The following is a 22,803-nucleotide window of genomic DNA, read 5'->3' on the forward strand; positions in this document are numbered from 1 at the left end:
GCTCCAGGCTCTGAGCCATCAGCCCAGAGCCTGACGCGGGGCTCGAACTCACGGACCGCGAGATCGTGACCTGGCTGAAGTCGGACGCTTAACCGACTGCGCCACCCAGGCGCCCCCACATTTACATCTTTAACAGGATCTTCCTTGTTGATACAGAAGATACGTGGGTTGCAAGATCAGGATTGTGGTATGGCTGGCTGGCTGTACTGCTTTCCAAACAACAAAGTGATTATTCACTTCACATCCAGGTCAAGCAGAGAATTTCATCTTTGGAACCCCAACAGTTCCCTTTTCAACCTGCCTGCATACCCCCTGCCCTTCAGTACTCATTTTCCCCTCTCGGCGGCCTGTTTCCCCAGTCTGCCCTGGGGTCACCCAAAGCTCTGGCTGTATTACCTCGCCGTGCTCCAGATTTCTCTTTATCCTCATCTTTGACCCCTTTAAACCTCCCAATTCTGCTTTCTGGTGTGATGAGGCTTAAATTAGACCACAAATGTAAAGACTCGGCACAGAATAGACACCCCATGAATATTAGTTCTTTCCAACATCTCTTTCCTTTCCACTTATTTTGCCTGTCCCAGGTTCTGCACTGGGCTGTGGACAGACTCACCTGCCAAGTTAGGTCTGCTCGTTTCGGAGCCAGTGCTAAGTGGAGAGTCAATCTGTCTCAGCACATATGTGGAGGCACCTGTTGTTTGTCACCTCATCCTTTCAATTTTCTTGGTGAAACGGTACCCCAACTTTCCTTTGGAAACATCCTTGCTCCAACTTTCCATTTCTGTGGGATCAACTCCAACTCCAGTTGCAGAGTGGGCGCTAATTGGTTTAAGCTGGGGAGGGGAGAGGGTGATGCTGCTGGGAGGCACCCATGCGGGATCTGTATGTGGAATCAAATCAAAGGAAAGCACTACATGTAAAGTACTTAGACTGGAAGGGTGAATACAACCGGGGTTTGGAGCCATCATCTGAGTTCTAGACAAAGTGGAATCAGGGTTTAGCAGCTGCTGCCCCTGTACTATCTCCCATGATGCTTACTGATGCGAGGTACCCTACAGGGGTGCCCCTGGTATCAGCATCTACCTGTGCCTGCTATATCCTCTGAGCACCTCTGAGTGCCTCAGACTGTCTACATGTTCAGGCCAGGTCGATGTCCATAGCGTATGTCTCGCCTGGGGATGGAACAGTCTATCTGCACTGACTCACCCGATACCCACTCACCCCTGCTTAAGTATCGGTAGCTTCGTGGTTCCCACCTGCACTGTGATACAACCCGCACTTAATGTGCCTGGAAGCTTCAAGTCTGGAATTTTAGAAATATTAACCATGGCTAACATTTATTGTGCCCCCAGCATGGGAACGACACTATCCTAAGTGTTTTTTATATGCACCCCCAATTAGTCCTTTGAACGATCCCATGAATCATATTCTATTATACCCTTTCCAGGGATGAAGAAACAGATGCACTAAGAGGGCACATAACTTAGCTACCATCTTCTAACAAGTATGTGGCGGCGGTGGGCTTCAAAGGCAGCCAGTCTGACTCGGGAGCTATACCCCTGAACCACTATGGCCCACTGCCACTCTCATTACAATGCCTCCATTTCTTTTGTTTGGCTCTCTTAAAAAAATGTAGGACACTTGTCACTTGCTTCTCATTTATCTTAAATACACACTCACCATTAGAGAAGTCCAAAACATTGAAGCGGCAACAAATCATTTGACTTCCAGGTAGGCATGCAAATTAGCATCACTGAAGCGATCTTTCTGTGACTGCTTTCTACCTGGGTGTAAGGCTAACTTGACAGGTAAGTGGTTGCCTTTTCTTGGTGCTCCACATAAAGAAAGCTGGGACTTCAGCATCCAGGAGCTCCAGAACGCAGGGGATAAAATCCACCAGCTTTGTAGAAAGATTATCAAAGCACACCATAGCGGCCCTTTTGGATAGCGAAGATTAGCCGAATCCTTCCACCTCACCCACTGAAATGCCATTCCCCATACATGTGGAACATGTTACAGTTGGCCAATTCGAAATACTTCCCCTTCTGTTCATTTTGTCAAGTTTTTGGTAAGTCTCTCCCACAGGAATACACACTATAATGCATGTAAAAAATTATCCCTACAAAGAATTTTCGGTTTTCCTTAAAAGATAAAAAAAGGTCCAAGCTCAAGCTTTTCCACGCCAAGGGCAATTTTGCTGGTCCGATAAATCTTGTAAATCCAAAATGTTAAAACAAGACAATCAAATTAGATCTAAAGATTAAATCAGTCTCCAAGTAATCCTTGAATTTATTACAGTTGTTGAATGTCCCTGCTAATTTGGGGATTAAAATGCTCAACACAAAATTCATTTTTTCCCTAATTGGATTGACCAAGTTTTCCAGGGTTCATGGGAACATTTCATTTTCATAAAGAGCATCGGAAACAAATAACTTCATTATGGAGATGCTTCATAAACTATAGGGCAATGTTCTTGGTGAACAAATACATCATATTACATTATCTTGAGCATAAACTCTTTTTGTGACATAGTTGTACATTTACTGGATATGTTTCAGGAAACAGTGTTTCACTTCAGACATGTCCCAACTGCTTGGATAGTTATTTGGCCGCATACATTTTTTTCTACTTTATAAATTACTAAAACTTGGAAGTGCCTGATTTAGTCGCTGTGGTTAGAAATTGTTTGTTTGGTGTCTGACAGAACACCCAAAGGTGCTCCAAACTACTAAATCAATTTAGTGGCTTGTAATCAGAATGTAAAAACACACTGAAACAGATTAAAAGAGATCAGAGTGCCTACACCTCCTAACTCTCTAGTCACAAGTCTAGGCAGTGAATAATACTGCCTATCTTACAAAGTTGTGAAGATAAAACAAAATACATATAAAGTACCTAGACTGGTATGTAACCATTCCTACGGTAAATGCCATCATGTTGCTAAAATACAGTAGCAAGCATCCAGATTAAGACAGCCACTGGAAGGTGTTTACCGCCTGTCTTTACTAAACTGGTGTCATGTTGGTTTCTGGAGTACCTGTCATCCCATCCCTGGAGAAGGACGGGATGGAGGACAGACCCTGGCCCCAGTGCACTGATTCTTCCTCCCCTACCCATCCCAGTGGGATCATCAACCCACAGCCCCTGGACGCTCTGGATAAGAGATTTCGAGATGGCCCCTCCACATCCAACACTAGCATTTCCAGGGGACTCTGGAGCCTCCGTGCCGCCAGCCTTGGTCCACATTCACCATGTCTTCTTCCTCTTTCCTTCCAAGACCCAGTCCCTCTGCCCAAACTACCACTTTGCAATCCTGGCAGCTGTCTCCTGTTGAATTTATATGCTAGACTACTTACTTACTCCTCGAGGATAGGGACTGTTTGTCTATAATTTTATTCCCTAGTATTATACAGCACACAGTAGGCGTTCAACAAATATTTGCTAAATAAGTAAGTAAGCTCTCTGGATCTCAGTTCAAATAAGCTGTCCCTAATCATCTCCATAAATGCCATGATCCGAAATAAAGACAGATGTAACACGTGTTGGGAGGTCTGGCTGTTGTATACATCCCACGATGGATAGCCAACTTTACTCTCAGACAATAGCTCTAACACAGATGTGAAGGTGGTCTGCACAGTTACAGCCAGGTTTTACGAACCATCAATGTGCTTCCTTCTGCACACAAATGGAAGGGTCCAAAGACCATACCGGGGCTGAATGAAGAATGTTCTTTTCTGACACCAGTGCCTTCCTGAGGACGATGCCATAACGACCTCTGTGGCTTAATTTCTAGTTTGGACTGAGGCTCGCTGAAACAGAACTACCAACAGGACAAAGTTTCTAGCTGGCTGCATATAGTTGTGGAGGAAAACAAAAAAGAAACTTCCTGCATTTCAAGCTGTGTCAAGTCTCTAATTCACCTAAAGCAATATGGAGGTTGAATAATTAATAAAAGATTAAAATGCTTAGGGACGTGGTAGAAAAAGCATAGCTAAGCAAGTCTTAATGAGCAAGTTTAGGATAATTTGGTCTAAGGATTGAACAAGAGAGAGTTTTCTTTTACTCATTTGTTCCTTTACCACTCACTTATTCTTTCATCCGGCTTCCACAGTAAAAGAAAAGCTCCTTCAGGGAAATTTTCAAGGACCAGTTACTTGGGCCAGACGGAAGGATGAGATGAAGGCATTACAATGTAATTTATTAAGATTGTATGCCTAGTGTTTTCTAGAGCTTCCTTCCAAAGCCATCATTCAATAGACATTTGCTGCTAAGGTGCTAAGAGTTCCGGGCCCTGGGAAAACCAAGAAGAACGAACAAAGACAGAGCAAATACACCTTCTGAGCTTGGCACAGACCCGATTTTGTTTTCACTAAAATCTCCACAACAGTGAACACAGGAGGGACTTAGCAAACACGAGTTTTGATGTCCACAGGCTTCCCTGACTTCCACTGCTACTCGCTCCCTGTCTCACCACAATAAATTCTGCCTACTAATGCGCTTGAAACTGTTTATTTTTTAAAAACGTCACCGGGTCAGCTGGGTTGAGAAACTCTAAGGAAAGAACGAGGGTCAAACGCTATTAAAACTTCTGTTCTGCACCCTCACCTGTCTCCTTTCATTAACACAGAAGTGCCGATCTGAAATACGATCATTATCTTTGGTGGCTATCCTTGGCAGCATCCCCCAAGTCACAAATTCCTCGGCTTATTTGAGTAACACAGAACCTAAAGATTAAAGCTGTCTTGTGTTCAGGAGACATCAGGAAGGAGGTCACTTGGGCCTCAATATTCCTTTCAGTAGTAACTTGATGCATCATAAGTTTTTTTGCACTTTATTATATCCTACCAGGTTCTATTTATTTAAATCCCAGAATCTTTTGCCGACATGGCAAGGCAGAAGCAGAAATGTTTTGTAAAACTTAAATGAACCTGTAAGTGGACACTTGTTCCATAAATCTTTAAAATGCTAGGTTATGCCTTGGAAACCACTTTTACAAGCCCCTTCCATCCTGCTTGAAAAGAGACAGTACATAAAACATCCACTTTCTGTCCGCATTTTCACGCGGAATAAACACCAAGTCCAAATCAAACACCAGGTGTCTAGATGCAGCGGTTTTGCTGAGCGGATGAGGGCAGTAAAATGTTTTCATGAGAAGGGGGGCTGCGTCCTACTTCTCTAAGAACACTCCCTGGCAAAACTGCACTACCTGCTGACGTTCCCACCCCTCCCCTGCCCCCTCTACAACAAGCAGCCCTCCCACCCCCATCATCCTTCTCCCCTGGTTCTTAACTGTCTCCACACTGAGAATGCGAAATAGCACTCACGGTCCAAACGCGCTCTCCATCAACGACATGGGGGTGGCCTGAAAACGCCTTCCCACTCTGAACTCATCCAACATGAAATGGTGGCTTTAGGACAAAGGCCCGTGCTTTCAGGTTCTTAGGTCGTCATCAATGGATGACTGTATTCAATGCTTCATCCTGAGCCTCAGTCTTCCTGTGGAGCCAGTGGCTCCTGCTCATTTTCCCTGTACACTCTTCATCGCACCTCTGCTCGGACGCATGTCTTTGCTCCTTACACTGGTCTCTGCAGTGTCCTCCTAACTGGCCTCCAGCCCTCCCCCCCCCTTTTCTGTCCTTCTGTCCTGTGTTCTACCTGTGAATTAATCATTTTCTTTTTCTGTCCCCCTCAACCTTGGTAACCTCCCACACATTACACTATATGATTGAGTTCACCTGATGGTTCTCCAGCATTAAAATCTCTCTGTGACATGAATAATAGATTTATAAATCATACAGGAGCCAGGGAGCATCCAGTAACCCTTGAAAGAGTTTAAAAATACTGCAGTGGTAAGAACAGTAATTCAACCACCACATCCTCCCTTCCACCATTGGTGTTTCTAAAGAAGCAGGAAGTCATGACTGCTACATTTCAGAAGTCTCAGATTCGCCTTTATTATCAAGTAATCATGGTTCAACCCTGACAATTCTGAAGCCAAATTAGCCTTTTGGAATCTATACTGATTTGATTCAGTAAAATTTTGTTGAGCACCCCCTATATGTCTACACTGTGCTCAGCAATGGGGATTTACCAATAAATAAGACAGACTCAGCCCTCCCCTAGAACCACCAGACAGTAATGACCTTGAAGGCAAGGGCCACATCTTGGGTCTTGGGTATCTTTCGCTCAGGCAATGCACCAGCCTGAGAGAACCCTGAGTAAGCCCTCAGTGTTCCAGGCTTGTACCCACTAATAATGCTCAGGAATATTTTCTGGAAATAGTAGGACCAACTGGGCGGGAGCTAGAACCTCCACCTGAGTTCGAATCCTGAATCTCTCATTACCTAAATGTGTGACCTCAGGCAAAGTACTTAAGTTTCCTCTGTTTCAGTTTCTCAAATCTCAATGGGAAAATCAGCAATAATGGATTCTTCTGGGGAGTAAATGAGCTAATGCATGAAGTCTTTAAGGTGGTAGCTAACATGTCACAGTTGCTCAAAATATTAGCTATTATTTTCAATGCAATGTTTCTATAATATTGTTAGAAAATGTTTTTTCACCAAAGAAACATCTCTTTCCCATGGCAAATGATGAATTCATTAAGACACAATCTGCATCACAAGGTTACAACCTTGCCCTGCAGTGACAAGTAACATGAAAAAGGAATATACAAATGCTCTTGCACACACGTACGTACACACACACACACACACGAAAAAGTATGATTTGCACAAAACCAAAAACAAAACAAAAAAAACCCCACAAAAAAACCCAAAACAAAAACCCAAACCCTTCAGTAAGGTTTTTTTTTTTTTTTTTTTTTTTTTTTTTAAGAAGATAAACAAGGATGAAAGCCATGCCCAGCGGCAACCATTTCCAGTATGACCTGGTAAGTTTTCAGCTTCAAACCGGTCAGATCAAGTGCCCCCCAGTAGTGTTACGTGGGGATCTGTCATTCACACATCAAATCCCCTTCCACTGGCCTCTTCTCACATAGAACATGCTTCCAGACGCAGAAACATCACTGTTTTCTTGCCTGGAGTGCTGAGGGTCAGGGGTGGGGAAGAGCGTGTGAGACACGGGGAGGTGGGGGCTCAGGGCACCAGTAAGTGTGCTTTCTTGTGTCCACAACAGACTTGAGTTACAAACTATCACAATTTTTCCAGGGACCCAATTTCAGTCTGGTACTAAATTTGGCAAGGTTCTGAGTTCATCATCAGTCTTGTACTCGATTTTGAGTTTATCAAAGATGGTCTCCTTAGGATCAAAACACCCATGTCAAGAATGTGGACCTGGTCCTTTGAGCACTGGCTGGAAGAAGTGTACAGAGGGTGGCCTCACACAGGCTAGGTGGGGCCCGAAGGAAGCCTGTTGATGCCCTGTGGAGACCCCCTACTCATCTGTCCAATCCATTTTCCTCTTTTAATAAGCTTCAAGTGCAAATGGGGATCAAGGCATAGACTATTCTACAATGAATTCGGTAGGATATATCGAGAGCTAACTTTTAATTAATTGACCACTTATCACCAAAGCAATTCTTATGACATTATGCCTTACTATACTACTGATTTTGCTTTATTTTACACTATATTTATTCAGCATTTACTGAGTTCTAACTTCATGCATAGTATCAGCTATTCTTCCAGCTCTACCCCTGAACTACAGATTGGCTATGGAACCTTCAGTCAAAAGTTCACAGGGAATAGAAGAGTGCAACAGGGGACCATCTGCACAGGCAATGACATGATCGGATGTGCACAGCGTTAGGAAGAATGTTTGCAATGAAATAAAGATGAGGGGCACTTTGGAGGCCAGAACAATAATCGAAGCTGGAGGTAAAAGGACCCTTAACCATAACTGTGGCATTAAGAATGAAAAGTCCAGGGGTACACCTGGGTGGCTCAGTCGGTTAAGCGTCTGACTTCAGCTCAGGTCATGATCTTGTGGTTCATGGGTCCAAGCCCCACATCGGGCTCTGTGCTGACAGCTCGGAGCCTGGAGCCTGTTTCAGATTCTGTGTCTCCCTCTTTCTCTGCCCCTCCGCTGGTCTCTCTCTTTCTCTCTCTCTCTTTCTCTCAAAAATAAACATTACAATTTTTTTTTTAAAGAATGAAACATCCAGACCCAAGAACCCAGGGGGCTGGAGTATGGGGCATGGCTTGTTGACTGACTGGTTAAGAGGGTAAGAGAGAGAGAAGGTGAAACATATCATGTCTCAACCCTGGGAGGCTGCCAGGCTGAGTCGGGGTAGGAGAAACCTGCTTTGGGAGAAAGGAATGAAGATTTCTATTTGAGAAAGGCATCCAGCAGGTGGCTGATGATGTGGCTTTGAGGCTCCAGAGGGAGGCCAGGGACAGAAAGGATAAAGATGGAAAGTGAGGGCATGGCAGTCAGAGAAAAGAAAGCAAAGTGAGAAGCAGTTAGCTAGGAATGAAGCAAAGCACTTGTCATGTGTCTGCTAATTTTATCCTCACAACCCTCTGAAGTCAGTATGAGAAAACATACTCAGAAAAATCCAGTAACTTGACTCAAGTTTCCAGAGCTAAATAAGTGGTGGAGCCACGCCAGGATCTGAGGCAGGTCTATCTGACTCTCCCAGCCGTGCCAGGAAGTAACATTCTCTACTGACACAGGGTTCACAGATATCTAAGGAGGAAGAGGGCAGGGCCTGATGAAGGTAGTGAAAAGGATCAAAAGGGCGGGCAGAGTCAGGAGAGCCATGGGTGACAGAGCTCGAGGACGAGCAGGGCACCACCCAGGCAGAATGCTGCCCCCATCACCAGACCTTGATCAGAAACCCACTGGTGGGTGCTAAGCAACAGTTTTCTTAGCACAACAGGATACAGTTCCTCCTTCGGAGGTTATGAAGAAAGGATGACGGCAAGTACCAAATCCCTGGACTTTGAAAGAGAGGAGAGACCCAAGAGACCCAAGCGTTTTAGTTTTTTTAAGGACTGGAGAAAACTTGCTCAAGCTCATTAGATGAGAGGAGGGATAAGACAAAGGGAAAGAAACGATGGATGTGACAAGGCCTTGGAGGAGACAGTGGGGTTGGCTGAAGAACATGGTTTTGACCTTGGGAATGAAAAAAAAAATGCATTCTGCTCTGACAGCAGAGGGAACGATGCAAACATGAATAATGATTCTGACAAAAACTGTTAAATGCAGAAGACAGAAGTCAAGGATGATCTTACTGGGCAGCCTTGGTGTTCTTGGTAGGGCTACCCACGGATAATGAGGTGCAGAGAGAGTCTGGACTAGAGGGTTCCAGATGAAAGGGAAAAGCCTGGAGCAACCACTCCGGACACTGAGAAGGAGTGACTACTTGGCCCCGGAGTCCAGCCAGAGCTGGACATTTGCATCCAATACAACTGGTGTAGAAAGCTGATTTTCTCCAGCAACGTAACCCATGCCCGCGTCAGTCTGGGCTGAGAAGAAAGTACGGGCAAGAGCATCCACATGCACACACATGCCACGGATGAAACGAGCCATCTGTGAAACGAGGCTGAGTTTTCTTTCCACCAGCCTTGTGTCCGGGTGGATATCGTTAGTCTCCAGAGAAGGGTGTGTAGGACAGGGATCAATTGCAGGGTGCAAAATGGGAGTTGTGCAGTGTTATTTGGAGCTTTTATGAGCACGCGACAGTCTATCAACACGTAAATAAAGACACATCTGCTCCGAGTGCAGGCATGAGAAAACATGGAAAGGGAGGAAGCCGGCAGGAAAGGGGAGACGTCGGGTTCCCTCCAGTCCTTAGGAGCGGAGGGGCTCCACCCTCATGACAGCACTGTGCGTTTACCATTTTAGCAAGAGGAAGGACAAGGAAATGTCCTCCTGCTTAGACAGAAAGCAGGGTCGACCAACGTGAGCCTGAGGCCTGCCATCGTCTTTCCGAACCAGCTAATGGGCGCCCCCACAAAGGAAGAGGTGCAGCGTCTAAGTGTTCACACACGGCTGACGAATTCCGTGGAAGCTCTGCCAAGGGCCCCGGCCCGCCGCTGGGTGGCTGTGCTCCAGGCTCACAGTCCTGCCCTCCTCACGTCTCCACGGGAGGATAGGCGGGGCCCATGGATCCCGTGCCATGCCCTGGTTCACGAGGCCGGTAGAAATTCTCTGCAGTTTAAGGCCTCTGCTGTGACGTTACCTATAAGGCTCCTTTTCCATGAATGTTACATCCAACAGGAGGAACCAGCAGGCCCCGCGGCTGATTGATGCTCTAAGTACTAACCGGCTGTCTCAGCAGTGAGAGCATCGACCACAGCCTAACCACTGTGAGTTCATCCATTTGCTTACTATCAGGAATCTTCTAGGTATCTGGAAAGGCACGAGTGCCACTTTCGGCATCGTCTCCGGGTGAAATAATCACTGAAAAAATTAAGATCAATGACTGAATGGCCAGTGCCACTTGCTATATTCATGGGGTGGTGGGAGGCATGTTTACTGAAACTAGGGGGCTTGGGTTCAGGATCCTAAAGAACATTTCTGCTTTTCTTAGAAGCAGCCTGAAGGTGACTCCAAGTACATAAAGTCCATTAATCAATGTCTTTAACCTAATAATAGTAAAGCTTAATAACACACCTTTGGTGGTTTCAGAGCACTGGTGAAAACACGACTTCTTCTCATCCTTAGCAACTGGTGACATGCGTGGGGAGGGTAGGACAAGTCCTAGACTCTTCATTTTATTGATGAGGAAACAGTCTATCCCTGCTTACTGTCGCCAAGCTAGCCTTGACTACTCTTAGAACCGGTGGCAGCTAGAAGTGGGGGCGGTATCCTTACGTTTTAAGACACCTGACTATAATTTCATGTGAGTGTCTGTAAGGAAACTTCTTATATTACGCCTGAATATGTTGCCCTGCAATCACTCTCAAGCGGTCTTGTTTCTTTTTTTTTTTTCCCCTCTGAAACGACAAAGTAGAAATGTAATTCTCTTACACAGGAGAGCTCTTTAGACGTTCTTTTAGCTCCAAATCAATCATACACACAACGGCAGCAATCTGATGCTCTTTGGGAATTTTCTGATACATGAGAGTGTATGTCAAAATCTATTTCATTCTAGTCTTGTACTGCCCATGCTGTTAGCCACATGTGGCTACTGGAACCCAAATCCATCAAAATTAAATAAGATTTAAAAATTCAGGAACTGGTCACACTAGCCACATTCAGCCACATGTTACTTGTGGCTACCCTGTTAGTGTGGAGCATTTTCATCATTACAGAAGGTTCTGTTGGACAGCACTGTTCCAGGCCCTCAAACTGCCTTTGTCTGAACTCTGACCTACACACTGGTCTCACCGTAGGGCCATCCTTTGCTGTCACCTACTTTCGGTACCACCTTTTCAAAGACACTATTTTTATCTCGTTAAAACAAAAAATTGTGAGTACTGAGAAAAAAAAAAAAAAAAGGATTCCTCCCCACATTCTGCCAGCTTAGAAATACTTAATTGGCTTATGGGTTGGCTGATAGGGTTTAATATTCTCCTCTCTTCAAATCTAAACTCAGCTGGAGGCCAAATCACTGCCTATATTAAATACACAAAAACTCTATTATTAAAATGGAAGTAATAGTTCTTTTATTTTGAAAATACACAGAAGATGGACTTCATTTCTTTACTTTTACCTTCTGGGGAGCCTGGGTACGGGGAAGGAAGGAGAAACAACCCTCATTACTGGGACTGGGAGACTCTTCAACACTCTCCCACTGACCCTGACTAGGCTTTGCTTCAGCATTTTACCCAGTTACTTTTTAAACTTATACAACTTGAAAACGTGGACACCAGTACTGATGACGTAGATGCCAAAATTAGAAAATACTAAGGCACAAAGGGACCGTTGAGACAATCTAATCCAAACGTCCCCTTTGATAGGTGAAGAGAGGCTCAGAAGATGTCAGCCATGTTGGCCTAGAATCTGGTCTCCAGCCCCCCGTTCAGGGCCCTCCGACCCCCTGCACTGCTTACCCATCAGCACTGAAACATCAATTTCACTTTCAACAGTGTGTTTACGTCCCACCCTCCCATGCAGCCACGCCTTCCTTTAACGACACCCAATCTTCCGAATTCAGGTAAGCTGGTGTGCATACTTCCAAAGTAGTCAGGTATCTCCAAAGTAAAGTTACCATAAGTCACAGACAGAAAGTAAGATTTGATGAAATATACGGGCTTGCTTACTCTGATTCTCTTTTTTCAAAGATTCCTGATAAGCCCTAGAACACATTCAGGGTCCATTTTCAAAGCATTTGTATCACACTGGGGTCAGCCACAGCAGCACCAAAAAAGGGGGAAGCATTAAAAATGTTCTCTGGTTGTTGAATCACCATATTGTACACCTGAAACTAATGTAACACACTATGGTAGCTGTACTGGAATTAAAACTTTAAAAGTTAAGTGAAACGTAAACAAATGTTCTCCGGCAATAAGGAGTAGGAGATCCCTGGGAAACAAGAACGGAGAACAGAGACATGGGATTGAGAATAAAGTGAATGATGAGGAAGCCGTGTCAAACAGTGACAACCAATACCTGAGCACTGACCGTGACCCAGACGGTGGTCGTAGGTCTTCCCCGCATTACCTCAGTACGTCCTCAGGCCTGCGACTCAGGTGATCTTGGCTGTCCCCGTGGTACAGATGAGGACAAGAGGACCAACAGGCTTTGTGTCCCATCCTCAGCCACTAAACCACAACCTAAAGTTTAGAAAAGCTGCTGGACTGAAGCACAACATCTAGAAACAGCACACACAGCTCACAACAGTCCTTTGGAGAGGGAGAACTGTGGGAACAACTTTTTGAATTTACATATTCTTAACTGGTAAGACTCAGTGAACTTCAGTTTTCAACAAAAATCAAGAGAGCCGAAGTAGGAAGAGCCTGTCATCTTATTTTAAAAGGTGCTTTATCTTATTTGTGTAACAGTTTGAAACTTTTATTGCAATAAAAAGCACCTTGGCATGACAAGAATTCTAAAGGAAAAACAAAATTATCTTCTGTAGGTTGTATCAGGAGCCAATACAGCCAAAGAAAGCTGTGTTTGGTGTTTTATTTCCCTCTGATGTTCCTGAAACTGGTCTTCTGAACAGGCTGAGGACCAGGGGAGAACTCAGAGGGGCGTAGAGGTCTTGTGGTCCACTTGGACCACTCTGCAGTCTCCCGCCTGGGCTAGGCCTACTTACTGAGGGGTGAAGAATCCATTCCTTCGGTCCCCCTTCTCCTTTCATACTCCCCCCGCCCTTTGCCCCACACTTGAAGTAAGCTTCCAATCCCTGTTACGCTTCGTCTCTCCGCCCAGGAGCAAAGGCTTTACAGCATCCACGTGCAAAGATCTTGCCCTATAAATAAAGATGCAGTTTGTTTTCATCTCCTTTTCCTACATTTCAATAGGCTATTTAACCAGTTAGTAAAGCACCATAGGCAGATAACGTTTCCTTCCACTCACTGCAACAGAAAGAGAGCCACTATTCTGGTCAAGATTTAAGTGACAATTTTGATCCCATCTTGGAGTGTCTAGATCCTTAAGTAAAAATATATGAACTTCATTTGCCTTAGAGCTTTAATTCCTCTGTCACTTAACCTCTCCCCTCTCAGGTCTGTGGGCAAAGAGTAGAGAGAGGCAACAGGCTGCAAACAGGAGCCAAGTTTCTGAATCACTAAGGAACTGATATGCCATTTATGAAATGGGACTGAGTTGAAAGGACAATGGTTTCTTTTCCTGTTGATGCACCTGCTTTAATAAGTTTTACTGTAATCATAACCCTTCACACTCTCCTCCTTTAAGGACGATGTAAAAACAGTAGCAACATTTTAGATGTAAATCATGGGTTCCAACCAGCTACCGTGCGACAGGATAAAGACTTCCTCCTGTGTTCTTTACAGTACCTGCAACTCCTCTAAATGATCTGAGCCTTCAGCAGTACATTGAGTATTTGAACAATAATCAGACATCTGGTGCAAAGAGAATGATATTAGAGACATAAGGTACAGCATAGGCAAATAAGGCAGATTTGGGGGCAGCTGGGTGGTTCAGTCGGTTAAGTGTCTGACTCCGGTCATCATCTCAGGGTTTGTCAGACTGAGCCTGGTATCGAGCTCGGTGCCAATTGCGTGCAGCCTGCTTGGGATTCTCTCTCTTTCCCTCTCTCTGTGCCCCTCCCCCACTTCTGCTCGCTTGCACGCTCTCTCAAAATAAATAGACTTTTTTTTTTTTTTTTTTTTACGAAAAAGGCAGGTTTCTATTTGAGTCACTTTTTCTGAGAAACGGCTTTTCTGAGGCTAGAGGTAGATGAAAGCAGTATAAAACTGTAAGACAAGAAATAAATTCCTTTTATTCCTACAGACAAGAACCTACCCCCCTAGTTCTAAACTGAGGGTTCTCAACCGCTTTGTACTCGCAGGCCTCCAGACGTTCTAAAGAAGGCCCAATACTTATGATGTAATTACTACTGCGGAACAGCCATGCGTCTTCACGGGGCCTATAAAAAGCAGTGGTAATTAACTCACGGCTCACCAGGTGTGTCTTTCTAAACATAAGCCTTTGTGAACGGGAGTCGCTCAGTGCGCTCCTTCTCCAGACCCAAGAGGCACTGTCCCTAACTAGTAAACAAAGACTTGGCATTACGCCGTGTCTCTCACGTCTGATGTCAGCCAACTGAGAGATCACTGTGTGCGCCATCTACTGAGATCATTGTTTTAAACATATAGACAGATATGTCAGGGTCTGAGAAGGGAGAAAGATACACTGGTGCCTCTGTAAACCAGTTGAGAACCACTACTGTAAAGAACAGGTAATATTTATGGAGCAATTAATATGTGTTAGGCAGTATGCTAAACAGTCTGCATGTTTTGACTAATTTAAGGCTGCAGTGGTGACAATATTTAAAATCACAGCTCAATACTTAAAAGCAACCCATGGGCTAGTTCTAAGGAGAACTTTAGTCATGTTTTTAAATAACTGCTTTATTATCTAAAAATAAGCCTTTCCCACCTAATCTCCATCTGAGAAATGGACAAGACAGGAGTAACGGTGATCATTTGGCTCTTAAAATACTCTAAACTCTACCACTGGTGTCCTTGAGGCTGGGTATTTCCTTTCTAGATTCCTAGTACATCCCCAGAAATGCCGAGGGCAGAGAATTAATATGAACAAAATGGGAGTATGTCCTGCGGAACACTTTTTAAAACTCTTGGGGCTCAGGGTGCCTGGGTGGCTCAGTCGGTTAGGCTCGTCAGGATCTCACGGTTCTTGGGTTTGAGCCCCGTGTCAGGCTCAAGGCTGACAGCTTGGAGCCTGGTGCCTCTCTCTCTCTCTTTCTCCCTGTCCCATTTACACTCTTTCTCTCTCTCTCAAAAATAAATGAACATTAAAATAATAAACCTCTTGGGGCTCACGTGAAATTCCCTCATCTCTTCACTCTTCCTTCAGAATGGAGAATGCCTGGTTGTTGCCCCATATCTGATAACCAGGAGTTTAGTCTAGCACAAGCCTTACTTCAAAGTCTAAGTCAACTAAAGCTTGGCAAGATCATCATGAGAGATACTTGAGCTAAGTTTCAATCACTGTTGATAAATATTTATTGAGCTATATACAAATAAATGTTTAGGCCCTTTTAAAAGGAAATTATTTGGGGGGGGGGCACCTGGGTGCCAGTTAGTCAGTTACGCATCTGACTCTTGATTTCAGCTTAGGTCTTGATCTCACGGTCAGGAGTTCAAGCCCCATGTCGGGCTCTGCATTGGGTGTGAAGCCTACTCACTCATAAATACGTAAATGAACGAATAAATAAATAAATACATAAGCAAACAAACAAACAAATAAAATGTTTTAAATAGGAATTATACACTAGGGACAAAGATCAAACTACATACTGGCACACTGTGAAAATACAAACATCTCACCTATTGGGTCAATTATTGACTCCCTCCTTGATGGGTATATGATTTTCAGCCTGAGGGTTATGGGCAACAAAACACAAAGTATTTATACTGTTCAAGTACTGGCTTTATATTTATTTTTTAAAAATGTTTAATGTTTATTTTTGAGAGAGAGAGAGAGAGAGAGAGAGAGAGCGAGCATGAGCAGGGAAGGGACAGAGAGAGAGAGGAAGACACAGAATCTGAAGCAGGATCCAGGCTCTGAGCTGTCAGCACAGAGCCTGACGCGGGGCTCGAACTCACAAACTGTCAGATCGTGACCTGAGCCGAAGTCAGACACCTAACCGACTGAGCCACCCAGGCACCCCTGTACTGACTTTATATTTAATACCTTGCTTAAAACTCCCCAAAATTCTATGCCAAAGTAAAAGAATTATTTTTAGCAGCACACAGACAGAAAAGACTAAACTATTTATTCAACAGGTTACTTTGCTTACTTATCCAGGGGACTTTCTGTCATTAACTCAATGACTCTTTGAGGTTATGTTCAAAGGTAAATATTTTTTTTTTAAAAGATAGAAACTCCTTCCCTAAAAATACATCTAGGCAAAGGTCATATCCTATATTTTATGGCACTTCAATCATGTTACAGCACTTGTGTAGATGCAAAACTGCTTTTAGAAATCCATTTTTTTAACTTAAAAACTGAAGTATAGTCAACATATACTGTATTATTGTCAGGTATACAGATAGACATTTGACAGTTATATGCATTATGAAATAAATGCTCACCGTAATAAGTAGAGTTAGCATCTGTCACCATACAAAATTATTACAATATTATGGACTATATTCCTTATGCCATACCTTACACCCCCAGGTCTTATTTATTTTATAACTTGGAATTTATACCTCCTAATTCCCTTTACTTATTTTACTCATCCCCTGCCCATCCCCTCTAGCAGCCCCAGTTTATTCTCTGTATTTATTATGAGTCAGCTTCTGTCTTGTTTATATATTTGTTTTGTTTTTTAAACATTCCACATACAAATGAAATCATATATATCTTTCTCTGTCTTATTTCACTTAGCATTATTCCCTGTAGGTCCATCCATGTTGTTGCAAATGGCAAGATTTCATTCTTTTTCATGGCTGAGTGATATTCCATTGTATATATACACCACATCTTCTAACACATTCATCAGTGGATGGACCCTTGGGCTGCTTCCATATCTTGGCTGTTATAAATACTGCTACGAGGAACATGGGGTGCATATATCTTTTTGAATTCGTGTATTTATTTTCTTCTGATAAATGCCCATAAGTGAATTGTTGGATGGTAAGAGAGTTCTATTTTTAAGTTTTTTGAGGAACCCAATCTTGATCACTGCAGGGCAGTGCCTGTAGAGGAAGGAGTGCAGGTAAGTTATCTAGAGGAAAACTGGAACGATACAGAGATTAGGATGGCCCCTGCTCAAGGATGACAAATTTGTGAAGCGGTCCATATTATTTTTGTTTGTTTTTAATCCCTGATTTTTAATTACTTTGTGTGTGTATGTGTGTATTCTATTCAAAACCTGCATTAAAAGAAAAATCCTGTTTCACAGGCTTTATCAAAGTAAACCTTAAAAGAGAGAGAGAGAGAGAGAGAGAGAGAGAGAGATCTAGAGGTGTTCTACTGGGTCATTCTGAACTCCGCGATCTTGGTCAAGTCACTTAGCTTCTCTGTGCCTCAGTTTCCCCATCAGTGAAACATGGATGATACCTTGCAAGGCTGTGGTGAGGTTTAGAGATACTGTATGTAAAGCTCAGCGCATACCTCTGGAGCCTAAGGAAGCCTCTGGCAGATACAGAAGCTGTTAATTTTTAACGACTGCCTTGCACAGGGGTTGTTCCAGGCCCCTTAGGAGGGCAACATGCTATTTGAGATCTTTCATTTTTATAACAAAGTGTCAGGTTTCCTAACCCCGCTCCTAAAGTCAAATGCTACTGGAGAGCTTTCTGATCACCTATGGGCATAGCTGCACTTCAGGTGCTCAGCACTGATGCTCAGCAAGGTTTTCAAACTGATTCATGTACCAGAACACCTGGAAATCATGAGCTCGTCTGGGCTAATAATGGTTATGGAACACCATTAAATCCTGATATGTTTAATTTTGTGATGTGAAACAGGACAATTTGACTCATAAAATACATGACTATGTTACATATTTAAAAACAAATAAAAGATGGCGTCCTCCTCAGAACGAGGTGTTGAGCTAAATCTTATCCATGGTTAATAGTTTGTCTATTCATATTTGTTACCTGATCACACGATAAGGCAAAGCTCACCAAATATATGCACTAGAAAAACCTATATCTAAGGTAGTTTTACTCACTCACTTGGTTCTATTCCCCATTTTTTTTTTTTTTTTTTTTTTGGTGGAAAAAAGAGCATCATTTGATTACAGACAGTGAAATGGCTCAGTGTAGCTCACAGGAAAGCTGTTTTGGTGGAGGTAAGTTGGAGAACCACCGGTCTCGGGACCATGCAGATATTTCCAAGTTCTGTCTCCCAGCCAATCAAACCTCCACAGACTTAAAGAGTTGGTGCCCAGCTCCTCTCAGAAATGCCAGCAAAGAGCCACAATTTAATCTTGTGCCTTGAGTTTATACTCAACAGAATGGTGAACACAAATCATTTCTCCCTCCTTCCCTCCCTCCCTCTCTCTCTCTTGTATGAACCCTACTCAAAGCTCTGAACATGACACTGTCCTCTGTCTGTTGTTTCAAGTCCTTGTTTATAGTTTCTTTTCAACATTTAGTGACAAGGAAAGCACTTCCTATTCTGCTGAACTTTGATGGTTCATCTCAATAAATAAAATAAAAACTGCAAAGGGAAAAAATGACTAATTTCCAGTTTTTGTACAGGCTGCAGGAAACTTGGCTGAGTTTTATGCCCATTTGTTTTTTTTTGGGGGGGGGTGTCCTAGGTTGTCTGGTATAATTGTCTTCTCTCTCCCAAATTCTTTATTGCTTGGCTAGTCCTCTTTTCTTTTACTGGATTTAAACCTTATATGTAAATGTTTTATTAGAAATGACCTAAAATCTGAGAATTTAGACTCAATCAATTTATACATATTTTCTAAGGCCTTTATGTCCATAGAATTGAAGAGCAGCTTGAAAAGATGGACAATTAAAAACTCACTCAAGGCCAAAATGAACAAATCAGGAGACTATAGATGCTGGCGAGGATGTGGAGAAATGGGAACCCTCTCGCACTGTTGGTGGGAATGCAAACTGGTGCAGCTGCTCTGGAAAACAGTGTGGAGGTTCCTCAAAAATTAAAAATAGACCTACCCTATGACCCAGAAGTAGCACTGCTAGGAATTTACCCAAGGGATACAGGAGTCCTGATGCATAGGGGCACTTGTACCCCAATGTTTATAGCAGCACTCTCAACAATAGCGAAATTGTGGAAAGAGCCTAAATGTCCATCAACTGATGAATGGATAAAGAAATTGTGGTTTATATACACAATGGAGTACTACGTGGCAATGAGAAAGAATGAAGTATGGCCCTTTGTAGCAACGTGGACAGAACTGGAGAGTGTGATGCTAAGTGAAATAAGCCATAGAGAGAAAGACAGATACAATATGTTTTCACTCTTATGTGGATCCTGAGACACTTAACAGAAACCCATGGGGGAGGGGAAGGAAAAAAAAAAGAAGAAAAGGTTAGAGTGGGAGAGAGCCAAAGCATAAGAGACTCTTAAAAGCTGAGAACAAACTGAGGGTTGATGGGGGGTGGGAGGGAGGGAAGGGTAGGTGATGAGTATTGAAGAGGGCACCTTTTGGGATGAGCACTGGGTGTTGTATGGAAACCAATTTGACAATAAATTTCATATATTAAAAAAAACTCGCTTTATGTTAACATATGCTAATTTTTTTGTAATGTTTATTTATTTTTGAGAGAGACAGAGCGTGAGCGGGTAAGGGGCAGAGAGAGAGGGAGACACAGAATCTGAAGCAGGCTCCAGGCTCTGAGCTGTCAGCACAGAGCCTGATGTGGGCTTGAACTCACAAACTGTGAGATCGTGACCTGAGCTGAAGTCAGACGCTTAACCGACTGAGCCACCCAGGCACCCCTTAATGTATGTTGTTTAAAGTCCATGTTTCCCACCGACGGTCATCTCCAAGGAGGCCAGTGTAGGTCTGCCTTATTTGATTTTTAAACTGCACTGTCAAGCTAAATCCCTGTATTATTCAAGGTTTTAACAAGTGTTTTAATTAATTAATGTCTATGTGTTACTTGTCATGAATTTAAGTAATCAAAGTATATCATTTTACCCAAGGAAATTCCAAGTAGAATTTGTTACTGAACTTGAGCCTTTCTACTAAAAGGGAAATTGGAGAGAATCCAAATTCAATATTTTTATGAACTCATACCTACATTATTATAAATCATACATAAGGAAGGAGTTTTACATGGTGAAATGTCTTTTTCAAAAGAGGGAAACCACAGAGGTGTGACTTTTCGGTGGGCATCTTCATTTATCACTGGTGGCAACACGACTGGGACACTCTGAAGTGAAATGTAATAATCCACAGCACATTCTGAAAAGGGCTTCATGTCTATGGCCATACCACCCTGAACATGCCTGATCTTGTCTGAAAAGGGCTTCGTTTCCTTTCACCGAATAATTTCCCAAGGATACACGTATCCCGAAGAAATAATCACTGAGATACATTATTCGTAACAATGATGGTTTGAAAAAAAATCCAAATATCCTAAATACAGTTAGACCACTAATGGCGTTATCTGTGTAACAGGACGCTGTGTAGTCCTTAAAAACCAGCCTCTGGAAAACCATTTAACAACCTTGAAGAAACTTTGTGTGAGACACGGGAAGAAGGAAGATTGGGACGCTTACACCAAAAAATACTAGGATTGGTGACCACTCCGTTTTGTTACAAACACAACTTTGGTTTTTTCCTTTGAAATTTGCCACATTTTCTGAAATCTCTAGAATGCAGCTCTGCTGCTGCTATAATCAGCAAACCAAAAAATTCCATTAAGAGAGTGCCTTCGGGTATTACCTTTTTAAAAGGGAGTCGGCCTTGCTCTCGTGACAGAGAGCATTTCTCCTGCTTGCTTCTCTGCAAGATGTCTGCGGGGGGGGGGGGGGTGTTCACAAGGCACTCAGCGTAGAACTGAGCATCATCTTCAGACGCTCCCCACTTCAGACGTCGTGCCACACCCCAAATCGAAGCTCCTGGGTAAGCCCTCCAGACTGCCAAGGCTGCCAGCACCACCCGGCACTCCTGACCCAGGCTAACTATGCTCTGCTGGGCACGCTCTGAAGCGCACTCAGGGACAGATCTACTGAGTAAAATGCCGAGCAGTGGTTCAAAGCCGCCTAAATCTGGAAGGCAGCTACGCTCACCACTATACCACCAACGCAAAGCCGCCTAAATCTGAAGCAGCCATCGAGCAGACACTATAACCCGCGGCCCCCCAGCCTCAGTTTCCTCAGTTGTAAATGGGGTCTTTACGGGCCTGTGGAGCTTCTACTCTGCCAGGAAGTTCCAGCGTTTTACAGGAACAGTGGAAGGAGTGAGACACGAGGGGTGACGCCGAGTGAGAAGAGGGCCCCTGCTTCTGCTCCCAGTTCGATTTGCAGGGATTCCCTTGCTCTGGGCGGGAGAGCGGCAGCAGACGTGCGCAGTGGTGACGGGCACAAACTACAGGGAGGAAGCAAAACGCCGCGCCCTGAGACCCGAGGAGGGGGCGTGCTGGCTGAGAGTGAAAGACGGAAAACAGGGCCCGGTCAAAGAATGTGAATGTGGCTGGGGCAGAAAGCAGCTGTCGGTGCCTCCCCCTCCTGTGTTACACCACAGTCAACACAGAACGACGAAATGGCAGCCTAGGTATGTCTAAAAGAAGAGATAAGGAGGGGAGGAAAATAGATGTTTTTATAGTTCTTGCTCTGGGACGGGCGAGGAAAAGAGGAGAAGCGTGCAGGACACCTATAAAGCCCTTCTGGCAATAAGGGAACATGTGCAATGCAGATTGAGAGACACGTTTCTTAGAGAGGAAATGGGGCCATGAGGTGACCTTCATAAATCTCTGAATTATATAGCGTTCTCTGGGGTGTCTTCTATCTAAAACTACTGTAGCCTACAAGGGGATTCAAATGGATAGTCTCTGGCTTTCCTGAGTTACTGTGCAGCCAACCAAACAAGAGCAGAGTGTGGGTGAGGGAAAACCACTAGAGCCTGATCGGTGCTTACGTGATGCTCTGGGAAATGCAGTGGGACAGTACGTGTGCGCGGGCGTGTTTGTGCACGTGTGCGTGTGCAAGTGCATCCTCTTCCAGTTGCTAGATCAACCTCAGCTCCCTTCTCCTACCCAATGGTGCTCACCTGGGGATCACCATCTGCCTTCCAGGAACTGCTTCTGTCCTTCAACAGGCAATTAACACAAGCCTATTATAGATCCCTGGGGCCCTTGGTAAGGGGAAGAGGGGAGAGGGCTGCAAAAGGCATCAACTGGAAGGCCAGAAATCTCATGAGGACAGGAAAGACACTGGGCCTGGTAAAATAAGTAGGGACCAGTGGCTATTTGTCATTCCCTGCTAATTCGAGGTTTTTTTTTTCGGGGGGGGGGGGATTCATGTGGGTGGCTCTCATTTGCCGGCTCCATCACAGAGAACATAGGGCAGTGTGAGTACACAGGTCAGTGCTGTAGGCTCCTTTCTCGCTCAGAATGGTATGTAGGAACCCCAGTGAGACTCTGGGGAGAAGCATTTTGTCTCCAAAGATTCTACCCCTGATAGAGAGCAGCCTCCCTGATAAACTCTGCACAGCTTTAAGGGAGCTTGAAGAAGACTGTTCATTAAGGTGCAGGCTAAATGCTCTTTTTTAAAGAGAAGGAATGTTCTAGGACAGGATGGAAATGATCT

General features: G+C 44.0%; 1 protein-coding gene and 1 pseudogene across 2 annotated transcripts in view; one reads left to right on the forward strand and one right to left on the reverse strand.

The window, feature by feature from the left end:
• Positions 1-22,803, reverse strand: part of AUTS2 (activator of transcription and developmental regulator AUTS2) — a 1,037,388-nt gene that overhangs the window by 344,152 nt on the left and 670,433 nt on the right. The gene's annotated exons all lie outside the window — the stretch shown is intronic.
• LOC125928684 (uncharacterized) lies at positions 17,282-17,371 on the forward strand (annotated as a pseudogene).

This window comes from Panthera uncia, chromosome E3, assembly GCF_023721935.1.
Source record: "Panthera uncia isolate 11264 chromosome E3, Puncia_PCG_1.0, whole genome shotgun sequence".
NCBI lineage: Eukaryota > Metazoa > Chordata > Mammalia > Carnivora > Felidae > Panthera > Panthera uncia.